The 19,497-nt window shown below is 38.6% G+C and overlaps 1 protein-coding gene across 8 annotated transcripts in view; it reads right to left on the bottom strand.

The window, feature by feature from the left end:
• The window catches only part of MACROD2 (mono-ADP ribosylhydrolase 2), a 1,951,733-nt gene that overhangs the window by 1,429,210 nt on the left and 503,026 nt on the right, over positions 1 to 19,497 (bottom strand). The window lies entirely within an intron of this gene.

Here is a 19,497-nt window from a genome sequence, read left to right as displayed (position 1 = left end):
GTTCCCAGAAGCCAGCCTAATAGACATTCAGTGAATGTTAAATTAACTGACTGACCTGAGTTCTAGTAAATTTTAATGATATGGAAATGTTTGGGGCAAAAACTGGTTTCACTAAGACTCAACCTGGTTGCAAAGGAGGTTGCTGTTCCTTGATAAGGGAGAGAAATCTTACAAAATAAGAAGTGAGGTCCACGGTCTTCCCAATGGTGTTATCTATACAGAGAATGATCTGTGCTTCAAAGACATCTGATAAGTTAATGTAAATGGTACATTTGATACAATATCAATTGTATTGTATCAATTATTTGATACAATAATTGAATATCTTGAAAAAAAGTTAAATTGAATTTAGAGTAATGGGGAAGAAGAATTCTGGAGTTTAGAATTCTAGGTGTTATAGTATAGATCTGCTTCATGTCACTGGAGATAACCCATTGGAAATATTGCTGACTCCATCAAAAAACAGGTGGTGCATTTCTTTTCCAAAAGGAAGGAAACAGCTTTTCCTGAAGATTTCATAGTCAAGCTCTGTCCATTAACAATCCAAATGTTTCCACTAATGACATGTATCATTTAATCAAAAAGTAAAGACTACTACTACGGACTGGGTAGCTGAGCCTTTGCTTACAACACCTTGCCATTTCAAATATTTATAATAAAGTTACTTTACTAGTCTTACAACTTCCTATTTATAATTGTAGAATAGAAGTTTCTAAATGTATGGAAGAAACAGTCTGTGAGAGACAAACAAATTGTTTAATTGTGCCAATATGCCAATTATACAAAAAACGTGTATGAATTAAACATTCAAATCCTAAATGGCTACACCTTACAAAGTGTAGAGTGAAACTACCATCAGTCAAAATAAATCCATACCCCACCTATAGAGTATAAAGTATCTAGGACTTTTGTAGTCCAGCGAATGCTATTTGAGACATATTGGTCATATGAAAATAGATACAGGAAAGAGGAAGAAAATGAAGAGCAAAAGGACAGTTTTCTACAGAATAAAAATATCCCATTATTACATTTCCAAATAACTCTTGTTTTTTTTTAATATAAGACTCTTAAAATTAATCCTAGAGAAGCAGAATCAAAAATTTACAGTAATTCCCTTCTTCATTAATCCATTATGCAAAATTTTACACTTAGTTTGAAAAAAAATCTTTCCAAAAGTAGAAACTGCATGTAAATGAGAGTCATATTTAGTTGCAGATTATTTTCCCCAACATTTAATTATGAGAATTTTCAATCATACAGCAAAGTCAAAAGAATTGTAGAGTGAAATCCCATATATCCACTACCCAGATTCTACAATTACCATTCTACTGTGCTTCTGCTATTATGTGTCTATAGATCTATACATTCCTCTACCCATTCATTAATCCATCTGTTTCTGGAGCATTTCAAATTGGTTTTCAAACATCAGAAAAATTCTCCCTAAATGCTTCTGCATGCATATGATTAAATATAGTTCAATATTTGCTTCCATTTTATAAAATTTGCATGCAATGAAAGGCAAAAATCTTGCGTTCATTCTCTTAGTTTTGACAAATGTGTACACTTATGAACACCTGAACCCCTCTCAAGATATAGAACATTGAGCTACAGATTATTTTGAGAAAGAAAAGAAATATGTGGTGTAAGCTCTCTTTTCTTTGAAAAAAATCCAAAATATTAAGAAATTTTAAAGTAAAACAAGTGATACCATTTTTTCCCTTAACTTCAATAAATTTTTTCAATTCCATCACAGCAACTAAATAAAGAGCAGCATGTGCCATGATGCCTAAGGATTAGTTTGGCTTAGGGCAGGGATGCTATGCCAAATGCCAGCAGTGCCCATGCTGGCAAGATAAATGTAGGGGTAGGTGAGAAAAATACAAAAGGGAGTGGTGGAGACTGCGATCAACACATTCACACTCAGCTCCAGCCTTGTCAGACCTTCAGATTATTCAAGGAGGGCTGGAAATCCAGATTTTTATAAGTAATATGTTAAATTTCTAAAATGTTAACAATTAATTTGAAAATCTTAAAAACATTATGTGGTTCAGTCAAATTGAGCCTATAAGTCCTCCCTTCTCCAGTGTGCTTTTCTTGCTTGGAGTTTCATGCTATTTCATGACTTGTAGTAGTATATATTTATTATTATGATCAGCTCATTCTTTGAATCAACAGGTGAGTCTCCGAATCAAGACTTAATGGATCTATTTATCGATATTTTTTAAAAGTTTAAGACTTGAGCACTGAGATACCCTAGATACTATTATAAGAGGATCGGAGAAACCAGAAGCAAATACTAATACAGTCTCTTTCTCCCCAGGTAACAGTCGCCCCTCAGTATCCACAGAGAATTGGTTCCAGGATCCGCCACCGACGATACCAAAATCCGAGGATGCTCAAGTCTCACAGTGGCCCTCCATATCTGTGGGGTCCACATCCGAGGATAGGGAGGGCTGACTGTATATTTATTGAAAACAATTTGTGTGTAAGTGGACCTGTGCAGGTCAAACCTGTGTTGTTCAAGGGCCAAATGTACACCTGTATATTCTCCCACAAACTGGGACAGATAATATCAGGGTTTTTATAGACACCGTTTCCTCTCAGTCTCATCATTTGTTCACTTATTCATTCAGTCAATAAACATATATTATGTATATATGTACCAGGCACTGTCCTAGGTCTGGGGATAAAATAGCAAGTAAAATAAAGACCCAGGTTTCATGGAATTGAGTTCAGGAAAGAAAGACAATTAATGTATAGTATACCTTGTGACTATAAATGATAGAAGAAAAAGCAAAGCAGCGTTAGGGTGAGAGGGTTACATAAGGTGGTCTGAGAAGGAAGACCTCCCTGACAAGATGACGTCTGAACAGAGGTGAAAGGAACTGAGAGAGAAAACCCTAAGAATATCCTGGAGGAGAAGGGGTTCGTGCAGAAAGAACTTGCCAGACTAAATGGAAAGACATCAAACTCATCCCAAAAAAGCATGTCACCAAATGCAAACTTATATATGTGTGCTTCCCTTTAAGAATATCTATTCTCACATAAAGTATATACAAAGTATATCCAAACTGAGAGAACAACTCACGATTTGGGATTTAAAGATATGAAACTCTAGTGAGGATTTACCACAAGCTTTTTATACAGAGGGGTCAATTCTGTAATTAAGATATAATATGATTTACAATTTTTGATGTACACTCTGGGGAGTGCATTCATTCCATGAGGAGGGTCCTCCCTACCAACAGAACTCATAAGTGCTGCACACTGCAACATAGAGCAAGAAGGGGCCAAATTATGTATGGTTGGCAGATGACTTTCATATAAGAAAAGGAAAGCTAGATGAAGAATAAAAATGTGAGCTTATTCTATAGTCTTCAGAGATTATGTCTGATTTTCTTTCCTTGAGCCCCCCTGAATGGAGAGTAGGATTAGGAAAGTTAAAGAACCTGTATCTTGCCAACCTTTCAAGGGACTGATGTCAGGTGGTGCTAATCCACCTTGACATAGGATTTTCTTGCTCAGGAGCTCAGAACAGGGAAAATGGATAATGACAACAACATCACCTGACCCAGCAATGTCTGTCTTTTGTCACCCATCATGCCAGTTTCAGAAAAGTCAGTCAGTATAACATTTCAATCAGAAACAGGCAGAATTTGCCTTTTTTACACCTGTCAACATTGAAGATAATTGTGCTCTCAGGGCCATCCCACTGAAAGAAATATATGGAAATTAGAAATATATCACATTTCCAAGAAACTGCCAGTGTCTGGGTGGCTTTGTGAGCTCTCTTTCTTTTCCGTTTAATGTAAAACTAGAAGGGGAAGGACAGGGAAAGGGAAGGTTGGAAGCACACAGTGAAATATGTTCGGCTGCCTGCAAAGTTACCACATTGAAGTTTTCCCTGCTTCTTGCCTTGACATAAACACTTCATAGTCTCCAATTATATTAATTGCTCATGTGGTAAAACACCATCTGGGTAATAAACATAACCAAGTTCACAGACAAGATAAACTTGAAAATGTCCTGAATGTAAACAAGGGCAATATAAAGATACTGTTCCATAATTTTTTGGTTTTATAGTTTTATTTTTAATAAACTGGGACTCTTCTGAAAGTCTACATTCAGCTGAGGTAAATATTAAGACTATGACTCTGTTATTAATTAAGAACATTGCCATAACATCTTGTCTTTTAAAATGTATGTGAAGATATTTACAATATTCCGGAAAACTGAATCTGAACCATAATTCTCTGTGACTTATCAAAAGCTACCAGGGCCTTTAAAAGTATGGTAAAAATCTCCCGATGATGGAAGACCAAGACATTCACGTGTGAAGCGGGTTCCTAGCATCCAGAAAATGGCAACAGTGGCCTTTATGTCTAATGGTTTCCTCTCACCCCACATCCACTCCATTAACCAGTGGAAAAATGTGAGACACATCCTTACCAGAACTTATTGTCTCTGAATTTGGGGAAAAAGCAAGACCGAAGGTCCCAGTTTCTCAAAAAGAAAGCTAAGCAGCCTGTCAACAAGCCAGCAGCATTGTTTTTCAGTTCCCAAAGCTTATAAAAAAATAAAGGATTTATGGTACACATGCTAAATGCATCATATTAATTTTTTAAAAGTTATTGACTAGGGAAAATTAGATATAACTCCTTTTTCTGAGGAAGAATTTTATAAAATATCTTAGTGGTGTGAGTGTTGATATATTCACTTGTGCAAAAATGGGCCCAATTCTTAAGAGTACCCACTGCTACTGACTCAGGGCTTTCATATTACCCTCCATCCCTAAATCTGGGATCAAATCATTTTCATACAAGTTCTTCCCTCACTCCCTCTACACTCTCTCTTCTCCCACGACCAGCCCACCTCATCCATGCCCCTGGAAAAGCAAGAGTCAAGGTAGAAGGGTGAAAGAGGATATTTTTAAGTTGATTAAACTTAGGAAAGGTAAAAGAGGTATCACCCTGTATATGTGGGTACTCTCCTCTGCAAAAAACTGTTATGTCCTCTTCTCCTCCTAGGTAAAAGAGGAAAGTGGGATTTTGAGAGGGAAAATGTGTTTGGCTCAAAATATTACACAAAATGGAACTGAGAAAATTTTGAACATAGTGACATGAGCTGGCCAGAGAAATGTCTTGATTTCAAGTATTGACAAATTTTGTCTAAGTCAAGGTAAAGTAACTAAACTTCTAAGCCATTTGTTCACTTGTCAATCCATTCCTTTGTTCATCAGTTAGGCAGTCATACGTCAAATATCTACTGAGTACTTACTACGTGGCAGGAAGTTCCGGGTATTAGGGATACAGCAGTGAAACAAGACACACAAAGTCCCAACTCTCACAGAACTTACACTTGGAGGGAGGCCGGGTTCAGGGAGTCAGAGAACAAACATACAGACTCATAGATAAATGAGATAATCTTTCAGACTGTGATACATATTATGAAGAAAACTGAGGAGGGTTATGGAGAAAACTGAGGAGAAGTCTAGGGTGAGGGATGAGGGCTGGTCAGCAGAGGAGGTACCTTCTGAGCTGACATCTGGATGACAGCAGGGGGCCAGCTAAGTAAGGATGCAAAAGGGAAGAGAACCCAGGTGGAGGGGTGGGAAACTCTTGCGTCCTGAGGAGGGTGACGGCTCCATGGGAGCCTGGAACAGGAAGCAGGCCAGTGTGGATGAAGCTGAGGGAGCCACAGGCATAGCCATGGGAGGTGAGGGCTGGGAGAGCAGCCTCAGAGGCAGCTGGGCCCCTGCGAGCCAGGATCAGCAGCGTGGACTTTGCTCTAAGTGCAATGGGATCCTATTAGAGGGTTTTAGACAGGGGTGGTAGTGTGATCTGATCTGTGCATTTTAAATATTACTTTGGATTCAGTGCAATCCCTATCAAACTACCAATGGCATTTTTCACAGAACTAGAACAAAAAATTTCACGATTTGTATGGAAACACAAATGACCCCGATTAGCCAAAGCAATCTTGAGAAAGAAAAATGGAGCTGGAGGAATCAGGCCCCCGGACTTCAGACTATACTACAAAGCTACAGTAATCAAGACAGTATGGTACTGGCACAAAAACAGAAATATAGATAAATGGAACAGGACAGAAAGCCCAGAGATAAACCCACGCACGTATGGTCACCTTATCTTTGATAAAGGAAGCAAGAATACACAACGGAGAAAAGACAGCCTGTTCAATAAGTGGTGCTGGGAAAACTGGACAGCTACATGTAAAAGAATGAAATTAGAACACTCCTTAACACCACACACAAAAATAAACTAAAAATGAATTAAACACCTAAATGTAAGGCCAGACACTATAAAACTCTTAAAGGAAAACATAGGCAGAACACTCTATGACATAAATCACAGCAAGATCCTTTTGGACCCACCTCCTAGAGAAATGGAAATAAAAACAAAAATAAACAGATGGAACCTAATGAAACTTAAAAGCTTTTGCACAGTAAAGGAAAACATAAACAAGACGAAAAGACAACCCTCAAAATGGGAGAAAATATTTGCAAATGAAGCAACTGACAAAGGATTAATCTCCAAAATTTACAGGCAGCTCATGCAGCTCAATATCAAAAAAACAAACAACCCAATCCAAAAGTGGGCAGAAGACCTAAATAGACATTTCTCCAAAGAAGATCTACAGATTGCCAACAAACAATGAAAGGATGCTCAACATCACTAATCATTAGAGAAATGCAAATCAAAACTACAATGAGCTATCACTGCACACCAGTCAGAATAGCCATCATCAAAAAATCTACAAACAATAAATGCTGGAGAGGGTGTGGAGAAAAGGGAACCCTCTTGCACTGTTGGTGGGAATGTAAACTGATACAGCCACTATGGAGAACAGTATGGAGGTTCCTTAAAAAACTAAAAATAGAACTCCCATATGACCCAGCAATCCCACTATTGGGCATACACCCTGAGAAAACCATAATTCAAAAAGAGTCATGTACCACAATGTTCATTGCAGCTCTATTTACAATAGTCAGGACATGGAAGCAACCTAAGTGTCCATCGACAGATGAATGGATAAAGAAGATGTGGCACATATATACAATGGAATATTACTCAGCCATAAAAGGAAACGAAATTGAGTTATTTGTAGTGAGGTGGATGGACCTAGAGTCTGTTATACAGAGTGAAGTCAGAAAGAGAAAAACAAATACCATATGCTAACACATATATATGGAATCTAAAAAAAAAAAAAAAAAATGGTTCTGAAGAACCTAGGGGCAGGACAGGAATAAAGACACAGACGTAGAGAATGGACTTGAGGGCACGGGGAGGGGAAGGGTAAACTGGGATAAAGTGAGAGAGTGGCATGGACATATATACACTACCAAATGTAAAACAGATAGCTAGTGGGAAGCAGCCGCATAGCACAGGGAGATCAGCTGGGTGCTTTGTGACCACCTAGAGGGGTGGGATAGGGAGGGTGGGAGGGAGACACAAGAGAGAGGGGATATGGGGATATATGTATATGTAGAGCTGATTCACTTTGTTATAAAGCAGAAACTAACACACCACTGTAAAGCAATTATACTCCAATAAAGATGTTAAAAAAAAAAAAGCTACCAAAAAAAATCGTAAAAAAAAAATATTTCTTTGGATGATGCGTGGTCAGTTCCAAGGCCATTTTACACAGATGTCCAGTAGAACTGAGTCCCAGTTACACAAATTCTTAACCTGCTCTTTAAAATACCCTTTCTGGGGGGTGCTTCACTCTCCTTGCCTTCACTCCTGTTTCTTAAAATTATGAAATAAACTACCATATCCGAGTCATTGTCTCAAGTTTTACTTTTGGAAGAACCAAACTAGGACACTATATAATGCACCTCCATACAGCTCAGTACTCACACGAGCTCCCTTCCACAGTGGAGCAGAGTTTCCCAACCACTATCCTGGTGATCAATCCAGGAGTGAAAGGAGAGTGGACAGAAAATCACATGCAGGAGGAACTCCTAAATCATGGCCAAGAAAACATCCTGACCCCATCCGACTAGAATTACAGTCACACAGATAGAACTTCCATAAGAAAGATGTACAAAATGTCTGTGACATTAATTATTATCTGACTCAAAACTGTGACAGAATTCAGTTAAAAACTGAACATGTTGAGACAGGCACTGGCACAAAGCCCCAACCTAGTCAGATGTACATCCTGATTTACTGCAGATGGGCACCAAGTCATTTTGCCAATTTGGATGTTCCCAGTAAGGTTTCACAAACAGATCTGTTCTCCAACAATCTCAGCCATCAGTCAAAAGTGGAACAAATAAAAGAAATGTGACAATTTACACACACACACAAACATACACCAAGGTTAAACCCAGTTACTTTAGATTTTGTTCAAAGTTCAGAATAATCTATCATCATCATTCTATTATTTTGCTACTAAAGAACTTGCATTCTTGCATTTAGCCATTTTATCCTTATTTATAAAGGTAAACTTTGCCCATTAAGAATAAAATAAATAATTACTAGCTATTTTACATATGTTCTCTACATCCCCAATTCTCATATACTATTCTTTACTCTTCCTCAAGTATAATATGAAACTAAGTTCAATTCTCTTCTGTTCATGCTATGAAGTTTTCTTCATTCTTCTGTACGCAATGAAATCCTCTACTTAAGACACGAAAGTTTAAAAGTATTAGCCAGTCAAATTCCAACAATATTAAAGGTGAATGCATTTTTTAAGAAATGACAACAGTAACAGAATTATTTTATACTAAACGGCAAAAGTCTATGTTGTATATATACATGTTGTTGGGCATCGTGGCGAAGTTCTTCTTTGTGAGAGCTCTGTGAAACTATAGGTGATTTCTCCCAATGACAAATAGTTCAAAAGATTTTACTTCTCAAGAGTTGCCATGAAAAATTGAGACCCAGATGCAGAGAACAAATGTATGGACACCAAGGGGGGAAAGCGGCGGGGGATGGTGGTGGTGGTGTGATGAATTGGGCGATTGGGATTGACATGTATGCACTGATGTGTATAAAATTGATGACTAATAAGAACCTCCTGTGTAAAAAAAATAAATAAAATAAAATTCAAAAAAAAAAAAGTTGCCGTGCCCCAGCTTTTATTTTGTGAAGCCATGAGGTGTGTCTCCCCAGTAATCACGAGAGCTATTTGTATCAGATTGAAACTAGTTCATACGTTCTAATAAGTAAACACTACTCCATAAACAAAGATTTACATTAGTTCTAATCTTAATACTTTCTATCTGTAAAGATAGATATGCTTAAAGAATTAATGGAAACTCCCACAAATTCAATTCTAGGGTACCTTTTTAGGATACAATACGACAAGTTCAGTTCCTCATGCTTAAGCCTGTTTGTACAAAGTATTTGAGTACTACCTGGCCATCCAGTCCAAGGAAAGTGAGGTCTTGGTAAAGTCATGGCAGCTAAGGGAAGATGCTGGGGAGACCTCAGTGCATAACTAATTCTGCCTTGCTATTTATTCAAGGCTTTAGTGACTATTAAGCCATAGCTTCCCAGATATCTAATCAAACCAATGCCCAGGTCTTTGACAGGACTCCTCCTAGGATAAGTAGGTTACCCTTATAAAGATGCTTAACTGATTCAAGAATAGAATGACTTAATCTTAAATTCGGAAAGGACGCTGGAGGTTCCTTTAACCCTCCAAACCAATGTAACAGCACTCTGAGATAAAATCATTCACCCTCTGCTTAAATATTTCTAACTAAGAAGTACTCACTAGCTCCCAAGGGGGCATCATTCTATTTTTAGATGGCTTTGGTTATTAAAAAGCTCTTTCTGATAATAAATCAAAACCTCTCTCCTTACCTCTATTCTCCATTGGCCCTAATTTTGTCTCCAAGGACAACAGAGCATATCTCATTGCTCTGTTTACTAACTGTCTTTTATTTATCTGTTCTGAAACTCTCTCTTCCCTCCCTTCCATTAATTAACTTTGGGCCCTTGGAGCGTGAATAAATTATTTTAATTATTTTTGGGCATTGAGGGCCTACCACAAAGTAGATGCTCAAAAAATGTATACTGAAAAAATAGACATAGAGCAATCTCCATGCCCTTCTAAAATATGTCTGTATATGAAGATATTCTCGATCAACAGGATTATCCATTGGTTCCCCAGTCATACATAATACCCATTATAACATAGAGAAAATTAATTTTTCTATATTTAAATCAAATATTATGTTACTGGAGGAAAAAGGATAAAGCAATGCTCTAATTTAACAATGCTGTCCTTTCTGTGTTTTAGGCTTTCTTTGCTGAATCTCCATTCATTCCTCAAGAAACACAGATGTAATTGATAATTTAGGTTTTAAAAAAAGACACCCTAAATTTTTCTACCTATTCAACTGCTATTTGTTGAAAATAGATTGTGAGGGTTTTAAAGAGCATCTTTTCTGCAGGGAAAGAACTAATATTACAGGGATTGACCATCAAATTAGTACACGGCACATTTAAGAACCTTAACATAGTTACTATTGCTTCAAGCTACAGTATATATATGTTGACACATTAGACTATATCCAAGGGACTTCCCTGGTGGTCCAGCGGTTAAGATTCCATGCTCCCAATAAAGGAGGCCCGGGTTCGATCCCTGGTCAGGGAACTAGACCCCACATACCTCAACTAAGGGCCTGCATGCCTCAACTAAAGATTCCACATGCCGCAACTAAAAAAAAAAGATCCTGCATGCCGTAACCAAGACCCAGCACCGCCAAAAAAAAAAATAAAAAACTATATCCAAAAAGTGAGTCTCCAAACACAGGTAAGAAGACTCTCAATTTAAATTCTTTACCTTGATCGTAAGTAAAGCAAACTTGACTTTACTAGGGCTTCCAATGAAAATATTTGCAAAGAAAGTAACTATTCTAGTGGAAGAGATATATAACAGGATGTGAGAGTTTTAAAACGACACTATTTAAGGTTAAAGGTAAAAAAGAATCTCATAATATGACCAGATATATAGGAAACAGGTGTAAATGAAACTTTGCTATTTTACTTCCATTTCCATTCTCTTTTTCTTCTTCCAAGATCAAATAGTTCACCACCTGGCCTACCATAAAGCCAAACCTAGCAGTCATTTAATCTACTTCCTATAAATTTGTGAGTCTTAATAATCAAGAAATTATTACAAATATATAATCGTAAGTCATGTGACTACATGCCCCTTACAGATTAAATACAACTTTACATTTTTTGGTCCCTCCCACAAGACAGAAGGTATAGCAAGACACCACAAGCTCAGCACACATGTCAGTAATCTCTGCTACAAAGGCCTAATTCCAATACATCAACTAGATCCGAAACTTCAAGTCCACATCAATAATTCAGTACTCTGAGCAGTACATGCAGTAAATTTAAGCAGACATGAAGTGATTGACATTCTAAGAAAATACCAGCGGCATGTATTTGAGCAACAGGTGTTCAGGTCACCACATCTGGAGAATTCAGTCTCTTAAGAGGAAACACATTAGAAAAATAAAACAAAACAAAGCCTATTAATGAAAACCAACTTGCCCAAACACTGAATGGCTATAAATGACCTTAATCACATGGTACATGTACATACTAACGGTTCTTAATATTGTACAAATTTTACACTAAAAATGTTTATTATTTATAAGAGGTTGTGTTTTGCATAAAATATCAAAGCTATGCTTCTTAGAAACCCTGGATCTTAAAATCATTATATTACTATTGTCCTTAGACTAAGCAGGTGTTAGGTCCCTAGTAGGTACTAAGGGAATGTTCATTCAATGAAGAATTTAATGAATCTGCAATGAGCACAAACTGAAATCATCACATAATAAAGAAAAAGAAATTCATGGGGATGTGTCCACACAGTGAATGTGGAGTACTGAGAGGAACCTTCAGTGAGAAATTGAGGCACAGCTTTTATAAGGCCAGTTGGAGAAGAGGAAGTCGGGACAGGGAGATACAACTTCCCACCAGGCTTGTTACTCCCTGGAGGCTTGAGTGAGCTCCTCAACCTCCCTCCACAGAGGTGGCCTCCTGTGGTTTGGTGGCTCTGTGTCTGGTGCTCATGGCCATAGCTGGGGCAGGTCATTTCCATTGGCTCTGAGGGTCACAGATGAGGCCATTTGATAAACTATAAAACTGTAGGCAAAGTATACACATCACCTCCATTATCGGTACTACCACTAATAAAAAATAACTGCTCTATTGATTTCCTGGGGCTGCTGTAACAAGTTACCCAAACTTGGTGGCTTAAAACAACAGGAATTTATTCTGTCACAGTTCTGGAGGCAGAAGTCTGAAATCAAGATGTCAACAAGTCCATGTTCCTTCACAGGCTCCAGGAAACAACCTTTCCTTGCTTTTCCAGGCTTTGGTGACTCCAGACACTCTTTGGCTTGGGGCCACACGACTCCAATCTCTGTCTCCATCTTCACATGGTCTTCTTCCCTGTGTGTCTCTGTGTCTCAAATCTCCCTCTGACTTTAGGCCCACCCTAAAGCTAGGATGATCTCATCTCGAGAACCTTAACTTAGTTATATTTGCAAAGACCCTTTCTCCAAACAAGGTCACCTTCACAGGTTCCAGAGAACATATGTCTTGGGGGGCACAACATTCAACCCACTACACTTTTCCTTCCCTCCTGCTCCTACCTTCTCTGTGTCTAAACTATAAATGGAAAATAAAATGACTTCCAGAGCTTTCATTTAGTTTTGACTAACGGGTTTGTATTTTAGGGAAAATAAAAAGAGAAAATGACAGAAATGTTAGTGGAGAAAATACCTTGCCAAGCAAGTGTACATGGTGATTATTATGTTATTATCAACAACCTTTTGCTACTGGGATATACAAGTTTGTTCCTCTAGAATGTGATATTTGTAGGAGTTAAGTAAAGCATAGCCTGCTGATTTGAACAGCGAGTCTCTTACTTTAGATTTAATCATTAATTGCCATTCTGTTATGTATGGCATAAATGAGAAAATTAAACCCACATTTAAAAATTGAAGATAAACTGCATTTCAGAATTCTTAATCAGCTTGGAAGTTTGGAAGGATACCAGCATTTAAACCAATGCTGTAACATCAAAATGTACTCAGCTAACAATTAGACCTAATATTCTTAATGTAAGGTTTCAACTCTTAAGCTGCTCTACGTAAGCATCAAAACAAATCCTGCAGGTGAGAACATCTATTTTTGGAGCTATTAAGATCACCAGAATATATGAATGTAAGCAGGAAACAGCCCACTATAATACATATATAAATCACACGGTTTTAGAAATGACCCCTTCTGAGAGCTAAGTAAAAAATAAGGAAGTGCCTCCTTCTCCTTTTTGACAAGATAATTCCTGATAGTTTTGCATGCTTTCTGACACTTCTGCTCTTGATACTGTTTCAGGGACATAAAGGAATGTGGCAGTTGCTGTTAGTCTTCAACCCCCATGCCGTGAGCCTCATCGCTTCCCTGGGATGTCTAATTTCTAGTATCTGCCTCTCTGCCTGAGAGCTTCCCCACAAGCTGCAAAAAGCCACATCACAAAGGGGCCTGGGGACATTAACACCATCTCCTGAATTTCTCAACAGATGACTGACAGAGGTTGGGGTATAAATACCCCAGCTCCCTTACCTTTATGTGGCATAACTCAGTGTCTAAATCTACACTGTTTCCCAGACTGTCCCTATGGCACTAAGCTTCTGTCACCCACAGTCGTAACTGTTTTGACACTGTATCCCTTTAGGTTGCCTTCCCTTCCCTGAATCCCTGGATCACTTTCTATTCTCCCCTTCCTTCAGAATAAACTACTTTCCCTCAAATCTGTCGGAGACTCTGCTTCTGGGGCAACCCAACCTAAAACAGGGAACAAGGAACATTATTACCTTTCAAAAAATAAAATAAAAACCTCTTTGCTTTAAAATGACCTCAAAAGTGAATCTTTCTGAAACCACTGCCACACACTACATAGGGATGTACCAACACTAAAAATGAGAACTCATAAGTGTATAGTCCTGGGGCAGGCAGTGCTCATTAATGAAAAGGTACACCCCAGCCCCTTCTTCCTTCACCAGAATCCCAATTTCATTCAAGCACTGAATGGCTGTGTGACTCTGGGTAAGCCAACTCCTCCAAAGGTCCAAGGAACAAACTGATTAATGTTACCAATCATGTTCATTTATTTTCCATTTTTACTGACTGCTTAGGAATGGACAGGAAATGTACTTCTGGCTGATAGGACAAGAACGGGAGAAGCTTTATGGGAAGCTTCTGAGAATGTTTATCTCAATCTTTAAAAAGAATACAGAGAAGAGTCATTTTCTCCCCTGGCCTATATATATTGTGTAAGGAGGCGGTCAAGAAGTTATAGTAGCCATATCACAAGCATGAACTGACCAGCCTGAAGACAAAAGACAACACGCTAAGGGTGGCTGGGCAGAAAGATGAAAGGAGAATTGGATCTTTGATATCTTCCAACAATTGAATTAACTAATCCTGTAATAGCCATATCTCTGGACTTGTTCTGGGAAATAATAAATCTCCTTTTGTTTAATCTCTTGGGTGTTCTGTTAACTACAGCCTAAAACTAATACAAATGTTTTTTTCATTGTGCAAAATGTTTTCACACAGAGTATCTCATCTCTCTAGGTAAGGGCAACCTAACTATTAGTTCCTGTATTGATCTCTCAGCCATGACTGCACTTAATGCTCTTTCTTGAGAAGTCACTGAAAATGGGAACCGAATAAATATAATTGGTTACAACTAATCAAGGTTTACCCCCCTGGATCTAGTTACACGTGGCAGAAAAAGGCAGAGGAGGGAAAGTTAATGAAAAACCAGGACTTAATCTATGCTCCAGTTACTGTTATATAAGACCCATCCTCATACACCTACCTCATAGGTTTGGCGTAAGGGTTAAATGAGACAACACACATACAGGTTTTACCAAGAGTGTGTTATATTGCTCTGTAATCGCTGATTACTCTTTACTACTGGATCAGAGAAGAGGGCTCAACCAACTCTAAGCAATGATCAACACCTGTTTTCTGGGCAACAGAAAAATCAGCTGACTCTTGAAATAATCCACAAGCGATGTGAAGAGGTGTTGGAATGAAAAAAAGGTACCTCAGGGAGAAGAATCGGTTTAACAAAGGCAAAGGAGTAAGAAAGAGCAGGAGACTGGGGAGGAACTATTAGCAAGTCAGGCTGCTAAAAGTACTAGGCAGACTGGTAAATAAAGAGGATAAAAATGCAGGCAGGGACTAGATCACGAACTTTGTAGTCTATGTCAAATGTAGAGACTTTATTCTGAGGGGCAGTCGAGTTTATTAAAGGTCAGGCTGTATCTTACATTGAGATTAGATAAGATTATATAAGATGTTGGCTTATATCATACTAATGGCTATTGAGGATGGAACTGAGAAAGGCACGGCTAAAGGGAGCCTCATCTCATTTCCCTCGAATCAAATCCCTTCTTCGTGAACCAGGCTGCTTGTTTTACTCAGTCTTCCTGAAGACACTTATTTAATCAGCCCTTTCTCCTAAACCATAATGATGGGGATAGTTGCCCCCTAAGTGGACATGGAAAATAATACTAAATTTAGAGGCACTCATTTAATTCAGAACAGAGTGTCATCAAACCTCACAGACTCAGTTGAACCACATGTGAAAAACATTAGGACATTCTGGGATGTGTCTAACAGATCATTAAGAGATACTTTTCCAAACATATACTTTTTCTTAGCCATTTTAATGAAAATCACAGAAAATGAAACTGCTGAAATTCATGATTTCACAATGCACAGTGAGTCATTGTCCCTAGAGCATTCTTTCTATAGATGTGGCATGTTGCCATATTTTCCTATAATGTTAGTGTAATCCATTGATGTATATTTTATTTGTGGTTTTCAGGTTGTTCACTAGAGACCTGTTTTTTTGATGCCTCTGTAATTGGGGTTGGTTGTAAGCATATTCTGGAAAACTAGCTGATATAAGGAGTGTTGTCAATGTCTGCGAAAGGTTGAACTCAAAATTGTAATCTGAAAAGAAATATAAATCAGACTTAAAAGACTTCTGTCTATGAAGAGAAAATTCCAACCAGAAACACTAACAGTAGTTGACAGTTTAATTTGAAACATATAGGCAAGACAAGATGGCGCCCTTGATTTACTAATGCTTTTTTATTTTTAAACTAAAAAAGTGTAAGTGTGAATGAGCAGAATGTAAATGAAATTCTGAAAGACAACACTGGATCTTCATAAAGTCAGGATGCCTTCAAAGTAGGTATATCTTCTGCAGTGTCAGAATTTGTGTCATTTTTTCACCCATACTATTTTAACTGATAAATAAAAAAGAACGATAACAAGAAAGGGAACCAGGATTTAGAGACAGTATGAAAAAATGTATTTTCTATGCAATTTAAGTTCCACAAGAGTCATGATAGAGTTGAAAGAAACATCATGAAAAAATACTGATGTCAGAGTCATTCCAGTGACTTTCATTGCACCTTTACAGTACTCTAAGCTATGCAAGATATTTGATTACAACCATCATGACAGTAAAAAGGTGTTGTTGTTTTTTATAAATCAGCATCCTGACATCAGCCTTACTCACTGCTTTGTACTTAGAAATCACTTTTGTGGTAAATGTTTCTCCCTCTCACCCTCTCCAACCCCTCCAAACCTCCAAGGAGGATGATCAAAAGAGGGATAGATTTATACAGCTTGGTCATCAACATGGATCCAGTATCTGTTGGATCCATTGAACGGAAAACCAGCAGGAACAGGGGTAGAACATAACAGGCAACTTGATATTAATGTGACTACATGGTTTATTTGACATCTTTATTTATCACTCTCTGGAAATGCAAATGATCTAAAAAGTTATTTGAAGTGTTTTAACATCCAACTGTCCTAATTAACATGCCTAAATGCCATTAAAAATGCAGAATAGAGTATGGCACCTCTCTAAAATTTTTCATAACCTAAAATAGGCACAGCAATATGGTAAAATATGGCCAGGCACAAGCAACCACATGGCATTGTAGAAAGATGTCAATTACAGAGTCTGACAAGCTTGGGCCTGAAGCTTAGCTTCGTCATTTATTCACTGTGTAACTTTCACCCCTCACTTTTCCTCTCTGTGCCTTGCTTTCCTCCTCTGTAAGATGGAAATAATACTTGCATTACAGTGAATTATGGAGGATAATGATAATGTAGTGACCAGCACAGCACCTACTACATGGTGGATGCTTAATAAACATTAATGATCATCATTATCATTAACGTTGCTATTTTCAACATCTTGGAACTGAATGTGTTCAAAAGACAAACAGAAAAAAGTATAGACAGGCCTAATTATAAACAGTCTATATCCCCAAAGTTCATCTAAGCAATCTTGGAGAGGTAACTTCAGATTTTTGTATAGAAATATTATGACAGTTGGTGGATAGGTTGACGAATAAGAACATGGTGTCTATTTAAACACCAAAATACCCAAAGGGTATCCTAAAGCCAAATGGCCAGTTATAAAGGAGTTTCAATTAGAAAATCAATTCAAAATTCTAAACTGGGGTGCCAAGACCACATCTTCTCTACCTGCGTTCTTGATAAGAAAAAAAGAAAAAAAGAAACTTGGTGCCCTTCCCAACCCTTCAAATGAGAATGGGGTTCTCCAAGCTGCAAGCTTTCACCCCTAGCAGGGTGAGGGAGTTCTTGCAAGGGGAAAACAATCCAGAGAGAGAGTGAGGCAGGTGAAGAAGCAGGACAAGGGACTCTGTTACGAGAAGCAGTACAGAAGCCACTGAGGACCAGGAGGAAGGGCTGGGGAAGCTAATGGAAAGGTCAAGGACTTGAGGAGCATCAGTGAAGGGGGTGAAGTAAGAGCAAGGGAGAGTATTCTGATCATGCCCTCCCCTTCCCCTTTACTGGAATCCTTGAGGTGAGCAAAGGCTAACGCCAGCAAAGGACAAGCGCACGGGCATAACGGGTGCCTAAGTATCATGCATCATTCCTTCCCTTCCCCCGGTTACTCCTGCCTTGCCACCGCTAGGCCACACTTGGCACTGGGACTAAATGAGAGTGAAATTCCAATTTACTACAATAAATTAGAAAAGAACACCTCCATTTATCCGGTCAGCATCTTTCTGTTCAAGAGAAAGCTCAGGGCATCTCTAGAGCTCTTGACAACTTTTGAGGCTAAGATGGAGAAGGTGGTTAAAAACATGCACAATTTGAAGTGGTGGTTGAATTTGGACCATGTAATTATATTGGAAATGACACTGGTGCGTCAGGAAAAGTGAACCCTGAAGGTGACAGACTAACTCAAAGAGGAGTTGCTGAAAGAATTTCACCATATTTGTTGAAATAAGTTGGAGATAGGTTTTTCCAACAGGAGATTTCAGCCATAACCAGAGTGACTATATATCCTGGTTTATGACTTCTGACCCAATGCAATTATAAATACCGTTTCTTTCACTTTTAAAGTGTCATGTTTAAAATAATAAATTATATCATCAATCTAGCCATAACCTATACAGCAGTGGTCCCCAGCCTTTTTGGCACCAGGAAGCAGTTTCATGGAAGACAATTTTTCCACGGACAGGGGTGGGGAGACGGCTTCGGGATGATTCAAGTGCATTACATTTATTGTGCACTTTATTTCTATTTTTATTACATTGTAATATATAATGAAATAATTATACAACTCATCATAATGCTGACAGGAGGCGGAGCTCAGGTGGTAATGCAAGCGATGTAGAGCAGCTGTAAATACAGATGAAGCTTCGCTCACTCACCCACCGCTCACCTCCTGCTACACGGCCCGGTTCCTAACAGGCCACGGACCAGTACCGGTCCATGGCCCGGGGGTTGGGGACCCCTGCTATACAGCATATACCATCAACCTTAGACGACTAAGGGTATTTCAGAGTTCATGATTTTATTTGCGTTTTATCAAGAACACTCATCACAGTGGCCTGTGAAAGGAGCTTCATCAAACCCCTAGAGATGCACCAAGCACAGATTGAAAACCCTAACCTACCTTGGCAGGATGTGCTGCTTCCTATCCATAAAATCCGACAGCATCACCCCATACTGGTGAAAAGAGATGTGTCAGAAGGTATAAGTCATTTCAGTGTCAACAAATAGAATCTTGATTAAAAGATTTCCCATAGAATAACTAGCTGTCAGAATACAAGAACTGGCAGGACTTCCCTGGTGGTCCAGTGGTAAAGAATCTGCCTTCCAATGCAGAGGATGTGGGTTCCATCCCTGGTCAAGGAACTAAGATCCCACATGCCGTGGGGCAACTAAGCCTATGTGCCACAACTACTGAGTTCAGGTGCCTCAACTAGAGAGACTGCATGCTGCAAACTACAGAGCCCACACGCTCTGGAGCCTGTGTGCCACAACTAGAGAGAAGCCCACGCACCACAGCAAAGAGCCCACGTGCCGCAACAAAAGATCCCGCATGCCACAATGAAGATCCCGTGCCGCAACGAAG

The sequence above is a fragment of the Balaenoptera physalus genome (assembly GCF_965194825.1).
Source record: "Balaenoptera physalus genome assembly, chromosome: 16".
Taxonomy (NCBI): Eukaryota; Metazoa; Chordata; class Mammalia; order Artiodactyla; family Balaenopteridae; genus Balaenoptera; species Balaenoptera physalus.
This window is presented reverse-complemented; position numbering and strand designations above follow the sequence as displayed.